Here is a 7775-nt window from a genome sequence, read left to right on the forward strand (position 1 = left end):
TTTTAAGATGGGGCTTTGCCATGTCTTGATTCCCCTGCCTCAGCCTCCTAGCTCAGACTATACGCATGTCTCACCAAACCTGGATCTTCTTTAGACAGGGTTTAACTACATTACCCAGGCCAGTCTTGAACTTGTGATCTCCTGCCATGGCTTCCTGAGTCACTAGGATTACAGGTGTGCACTACCATGCTTGGTCTTTAGGTTGGACTAGGAACTGAATCCAGGCCTCGCACGTGGTCCCAGCCTGCTGAGCAGCACATGTCACTGTGGTTGGGCCCAGGTCAGCATTTTGAAAAGTCACTGCAATATGAAAAAGTGATTGGGATTGCCTCGGGTCAAGTCTAGAGCTTGGGGAACAGAAATTCAGCTACAAATCACTGTGCAGGTAAGAGGCAGTGACTTGGGGTGGGGGAAAAATGGTCTGGGAGAGACTTGGTGATTGAATGTGAAGGCCGTGAACCCGGTGCTAGAATAAAAGTCAGCTAGAATAAAAGTAGATTCTTTACTTAAAGACTTATTTGTTTGTTATTATTATTTTTAATTTGCTGTAGGTGCTTATGAGAGAGAGAGAGAGAGAGAGCACAAGCGAGCCACCAGGTCTGGGATTAGAACCATGGTTTGACATGTGGGAGTCCACCTTTAGCCACCATGCCACCTGCTGGCCCCTGCAGATTCATCCGTTTTTTTTTTTTTTTTTTTTAATTTAAGGGCCCAGACGATGGGGAAAAGATATTGTTAAGGGACCAGCAGATGGTGTAATAGTTATGTTGCTGAACTCCCATGGAGTTGATCGTGGTTTGAGTCCTGGACACAGTGGCCTGTAACACACCGGGGATGTGTGTGTGCGTGTGTGTGTGTGTGTGTGTGTGTGTGCGCGCGTGCGCCCAGAATCCTGAAAGGAAAATGAAGAAGGAATTGAGGCATGGCCATTCTTCAGAGGGATGATTTCTCGCTTTCTGTTTCTCTGTCTCTCTGGTAAGTGCACGTGCCCTATAGCAAAAAAATTCCAAAAAATTTTTTAAAATTGTATTTATTGTTATTATTGTTTTAAAATTTGGTATAGGACATATATGCTCACCAGAGAGAGTCAGAGAGAGAGGGAAAGTGAGAAAGCAAGTCTCCCAGTTTGGGACTCAAACAGTGGTCAGCTATGTGGGAGCCCAGTGCCTTAACCACCATGCTACCTCCTGGTCCCAGATTCATTTAAAAAAAAAATTAATAGATGAGGGCTTATTCTATAGCACAGTAGCTGAGCTCTGTTCATAAGGAACCAGACTCTACATGGCTGATTGTGGTTTAAGCCCCAGCTCCAGAGGTTTGAAAAAGATGTTGAGCACATGTACCCAAAGTCCTGATGGGAAGATAAAATGAAAGAAAAAGACTTGTGGCATGACTATGCCCCATGGGGGGATGCTACTCACCCTTCCTGTCCTCACCCTCTGGCAATTAAAGAAAATTAATGAATTATTTTTACAGTAGTTTTAGGTGGGCAACTGCGGCATAATCCTGTGTTGACATATGCATAATCTCATGATCATGGTACTATCATACAGAATAGTTTCACTGCCCTAAAAATCCCCTTCACCTCCAACCCCTACCTCCCTAAACCTTGGTAACCACTGATCTTTTGAATGACTCCATAGTTTTCACCTTTTCTAGAATGTCAGAGAATTGGACTTGTGATAGGCAGTTAGCTAGAAATGAGTAGGCAGTCCTGAGATAACAGCGGAAGGATATCTGTCACATCAATTGTAACTTATCATGAGTCGCCAGAGAACCTCCTTGAGAATTCCTTCCTCCCACCCAGCCCCTGGCACAGGGAGGGTTGTTATCCTGGACCCTTCTGGTGTCTTGAGTATACACACAGAAATTCACTACTGGGATGTGTCAGTTAGTCAACGTCCTGATTCCCACTGGGGCAATAAGCTAGTAGGGCAGTTCATCCATACATGGATGCTCATACATTCTAGGTCAACACAGGGCATGCATGACTAGGTAATTGATTTCCTCACCTGAGAGAGAAATGCACAAGTGTAGGAAAAAGTCAGTGAATTCCAGACAAAAAATCCAGACACTATGACAGACCTTCCCCTGCTAAATAATCATTACCAACTCCTAGAAAAAAATGTAACACCTAACTTCACACCCAGTGCAGTTGTCCTTCTCTGCCAGCTGCCCACCTACATGCCTGTCTGGCATGGGGTGTATTTCTTTTCTATTAAAAACCTTCACTTTCCTATTAAAATTTGCCTTTTCCTACTTTACAAATGTTTGTGGTTTTTCATTTTGTGTCCCAAGACAGATCTCTAATCTTAGAGATCTAGGCCTAAAAAAAAAAAAAAAAAAAAGGAAGATTTCACACACTGCAGCTCAACTCTCCCATCCTATCATAGATTCAGGCAGTATTTAGCCTTTTCAGACTGACTGCTTTCACCCAGTAATACTCATTTAAGGTTCTTCATGTCTTTTGATGACTTGAAAGCTCATTTCCTTTTAGCATGAAAGAATCTTGCAGTCTATGACTATACCACAATTTAGCCACTTGCCTCTTGAAGGACATCTTGGTTTCTCCCAAGTTTTGGTTGAGGACAGATTTCTGACTATTCTTTCTGTTATAAAATGCTTTTGAAGGAGCTTGGGAGAGTCACGTTTACAAATAATAATCTTGCTGTAACAGACTACATTGGTCTAGTGGGCAACTCCTTATGTCCCGACCCAGCATAGCATCAGCAGATAAATAGCAAGGGTTATTATCTATACTCAGGGTAAATTCAGACATTCTTTTCTACTGACTCTGAGTCTCTTTGAGACACAGGCTTGTATATTTAACCGATTTCTAACCTAAGAACATCTAAACCCACCTGTAATCTACAGGTGCTGCTTGCAGAGCCCTGTCTTTTGGGACCAGGCCAATGGAAAGACTTCTTACACTGATTTCACAATTTTGTCTATGTCTCCTGTTTTCAGAACTGAATAAAAGAACTGCTATATCAGAGCACCCTGGAAACACTTTTGTTTTCTAGGCCCAGTCACTCGAACCGTGCTTAGAATAAACCATATTATTGTTTTTACAGAGCTTGCCTGTTTCAGTCGACATGGCAATTCTGAATAAAGACACTATAAACACCCATGTGCAGGTTTTTGTGTGATCATTTCCAGATCATTTAAGTAAATACCAAAGAGTGTACAAGAAACTTGCCACTGTTCAATATAGCAGAACCATTTTGCATTCCTACCCGGTGCTCCGCAACCGCGCCATCATTATTTGTTGTTGTCAGTGTTTTGGATTTTAGCCATTCTAGTAGGTATCTAATAGTGCTATCTCATTTACATTTCCCTGATGACGTATGGATGTTAAACATCTTTTCATGTGCTTATTTGCTATCTGTATTATTCAAGGTTGTCAAGAGACAGAACCTAAGATAGGTCTAAAGATACATAAAAAGGGATTATTCAGGAAATTGGCTCACATGAGTATGGTGGCTGAGAAGTTCCATGATAGGTCATTTGCAAAGCCGGAGACCCTGGGATTCTGGGATTCTGATAGCATGGCTCAGTCTAAGTCTGATGGTTTCCAAACCAGGGAAGCTAATGATAATGTTTAGTCAAAAGTCTGAGAACCTAGGGCTATTGTGTAAATTTTGGGGAGCCTGGAGTCCTGAAGTCCAAGGGAATGGTATTTCCCAGTTCCCAGAGAGGGAGACCAATTTGGCTTTGCTGTTTTTTTTTTTTTTTTAATCTTGGCCGCTGGCTGATTGGATGATGCCTGCCCATACTCTCCCACTACTGTCTGTCTACTCACACTCACATGCTAATCTCTTCTGGAACACCCTCACAGACACGCCCAGAAATTATGTTTTACCAGTTCTCTAGTATTACTTAATCCACTCAAGTAGACATCTATATGCAAAGCAAACAATTGTTATTTTATAAATCTTAAAGGATATCTGATTAACGGTCTTAACTTGACTTTTCCTCCTGAACACTTAAGTCTTAGAAAGTGATCAACACATAGTTTAAAAGCCTAATTGTTGGTAAGTGATTGAGGCACAGTTAAAAAAGTTAATAACTACTGACTACCACCATGCTACTTGAAATAGAAGTTATCATGTATATTATCTTATTTGAAGATATTTTTGACAGAAAAAGCAATATTTGTCATTTGTAAATTTTCTTGTTCTAAAGAAAGCAGTTATGTTTTATAGATAAAAATTTTGTAAATAAAGGTTATTTTATACTAAAGGAAAAAAAAGCAAGTTGATATCTAAAAGTAACTTTCACAAGGCCAGATAGTGATCCAGCAGTAAAATGTAAAGCTCTGCAAGGCAAGGCTATGTGGGGGATTTCCAGGTTCATGTCCAGAGACCTCCCTGAGTACAATGAATATGCATGTGCCCATGATCTGGGTGGGGATGGCTGAAGCTAGGTGCGTATAGCAGCTTCAGGACCCAATCAATGCTACTATCTCTCTTGCACATGCTCACAAAAGAACTAAACAATCATAAAAAAAAAAAAAAATTGAAAAAACCAAAAAGAAGTACATGGGCCAGTAGGAAGCATAGGGTTTAAGGCATTGGATCCCACATGACCAAATGCACATTTCAAGTCCGGACCTGGTAGCTTGAAAATCAGGTCAGGTGTATTTGTGTGCCACAAATCCCGAGAGGAGACTGGAGAAGGGATTGTGGCATGGACATCTACTCTGAGGAGTGATTTCTTACCTTCTCTTTCTCTCTCTCTGTCTATCTGATGAGTGTACACACCCTAGAGCAAAATTAAAAAAAAAAAAAGGAGCCATTATACCATCTTCAATATCTTCTTTTATGAGGCATTTGTTCAGATCTTTTGCCTATTTTTTTTTGGAGAGAGAATTTTGCTAAAGGTCATGTGCAGTTGCTAGAGACACACAGAAACAGAAACCAGGAAATCACCCCACTTTCCCCTGGGGGGATGGCCATGTCACAATCCCTTCTCCATTCTTCTCTTGGGATTTTGGGCTTGCAGGCACATATACACTGAGTTTAAGCCGTCAGGTCTGGGACTTGAACCATGGTCAATTATGTGGGAGTCTGATGAAGTAACCATTACACCATCTGCTGGTCCCTCTTTTGCCCATTTTAAAATTAAGTTCTTTTTTTTCCTCATGGTTAAGGTTTTTTTTTTTTTTTTTAGAGATTCTTGCTATGGGGCATGTGTACTCCCTGGAGAGACAGAAAGTAAGAAATCACTCCCCCAGGGTAATTCTCTTGGGATTTTGGGCACACATGCACATGTGCCTGGTCTGAGTTTCAAGTTGTCAGGTCTGGGACTCAAACCGTAGTCAACTACATAGGAGTCCAACGACGTAACCATTACTCCATCTGCTGGTCCTCTTATGATTGAGTTTGAAGAGTTCTTTAAATTATTATTTAGTTACTTTTGTTTCACAAGTCCTTTTTCTGTAATAGGCAGCTAGCTAGAAATGCATGGACAGCCCTAAGATAATAGCAGAAGGACATCTGTCACATCAATCACAATTTGTCACAACTTATCAGGAGTTACAATCTGACCATCTGCAGAGACTCCTTTCTACCGTCAGTCTACCGTCAGTTCCTGGCAGTAAGGTGAGGCAGATCCCAATTTGCTTCTTTAGTACCTAAGGAAGACACATGAGGACAGTTATAAATTTCCCTCTTATCATTCCTTACACATACAAAAAGATCCAACAGGATGTTTTGGTCAACATCCTGATTTCCACTAGGGCAATAAAATAATTGGGCAGTTCATCAAAATAAGGATGTGCCTATCATCAAGACTCACACTGGGCATGTGCAATTAGGTAATCAAATTCCTCAAATTCTTCCCCTGTGAGAGAGATGCAAGCCATGAAAAAGCCCTCAATTCACACAAAGAAGACAGATAACTATGACAGACCTCCCACTGTTAAATATTCATTACCACGTCTAGTAATAAAAACACCCAACCAGTTCCAAACGCAGTTGCTACCTAGCCTGCCCCAAAATCTTTCAAATGTACCTCTCCAAAATCTTTCTTTCCTATTAAATAGTCTTTTCTACCTATTTTTAATTGTGGTTGTGGCTTTATTTCTTGCCTTAGGGCAGGTCTCTAATTTTAGAGATCTAGACCTAAAAAAATCAAAGATTTTACACAATGCAGCTCAACATTCTCCCATGCTATGACATTTCTTCCTACGAAGACAACTCAAATCAAAGTGGATTCTTTCCCCACTCAGAGGAAGAGATGCTGAAAGTGCAGTTTAGGGTGGAAAATCAAAAGCACATATTGGAATGCTTCCTTAGTTTAAAAGCATTAACATACTCTCTTTGGCTGTCTTTCTCTCCTTCCACTCTAGCTTTACATATGAAATGCTAACTGAGATCACAGAATAGCATATTTTTAGAGTTAAATTAATGGGTATAGATAAGGACACCTAGACTCAAGCAGAGTACTTTGCCTAAGGTTACCCAGCTACCAAATGAGGCAAGGCATGAATACATGCCTTGGTTTGTCTAGTTCTAACATCTGTGCCCTTAGTTATGAGCTGTACAAAATGCCTTTTCTTTTTAAGAGAGATTTTTGCTATAGGGCTCGTGTGCTTGCCAGAGAGACAGAAAGTAAGAAATCACTCCCCAGGGGGATGGTCATGCTGCAATCCCTTCTCCTCCAGGGATTTTGGGTACACATGCACACTCACCCCACGTGATTTTTAAGCTGCGTGGTCCAGGACTTGAACCGCAGTAAACTACATGGGAGTCCACTGACATAACCTTTACACCATCTGCTGGTCCTACAAAATGCGTTTTCTGTGAAGTCTCTTCTGCTTTGTAAGGACTTCCATTTACAACATAGCACTGTAATCAGGTTTACCAGGCAGCATCCCCCAATACACCGGACCTTTTTCAGTTACCTTTCTCCTCCTAGCACCTTGCACTGTTTGGCACATACTGGGACCTTTAATTTGTTATTTCAACAGATATTTATAGATCACTTGCTATGGACCAGGCGTTGTACTGGTGTTAGAGAAATAAAAGGGCTTTGCCAACAGAGACCCCTTACAATATCATTTTAATACTAGGTTATCAGATTAAAGTTATACACATGTAAGGTAAAAAGAAAGTGACCAAAAGTCTGGACAGAACTTCAAACACTTTTATACAGAAAAATAGAAGAGAGCAATGTGAACGTCTTTCTCCTTGACAGATAAGAGGCTGCACCTTGTTAGATCTTCGCACCATGCATACTTTTGAGTGACCCTTGAGCTCTTTCTGGAAGCCTTTACAGTTCCAAGGGTCTGAAGACCTCTATTTGCACTGCAGTAGAGGTCCAGCCCTTTATCAGGCTTATTGAACTCTCCAGAGATAAAACAGGGAAGCGAAAAGAAAGATTTCATTGTCATAACTTCCCGTAGTCACTGAGGTCACAGCTTTACGGAAAGACACCTACTCCTATGGTGATCACATCCTGACAGAATTACACATTGGGGCAACCGGCTGGGTGAGGGAAGGAGAGCCACTTCCGGTAGGGTGGACGTAAAACTTTTAATTGAGGTGCTGTAACGCTTAGAGGGCAAGTGGAATGGGTGACGACTGTCCCGGAACGGTCCCCGATGTTTCTGTTCTCTCCCTCCTTCTCATTAAAGGCTGACGCCGAAGGAAGACGTTCTTGGCTCCTCGGCGGCCGCAGGGCGGTTCTGCAGTCTTCGGTTCCCACAGCAGCTCCCGTCGCCCGGGGCCGTAAGGAAGGCGTGGACGCGAGGACCCACGCCCGGGGCACTG

This window comes from Tupaia chinensis, unplaced genomic scaffold, assembly GCF_000334495.1.
Source record: "Tupaia chinensis unplaced genomic scaffold, TupChi_1.0 Scaffold000147_1, whole genome shotgun sequence".
NCBI lineage: Eukaryota > Metazoa > Chordata > Mammalia > Scandentia > Tupaiidae > Tupaia > Tupaia belangeri.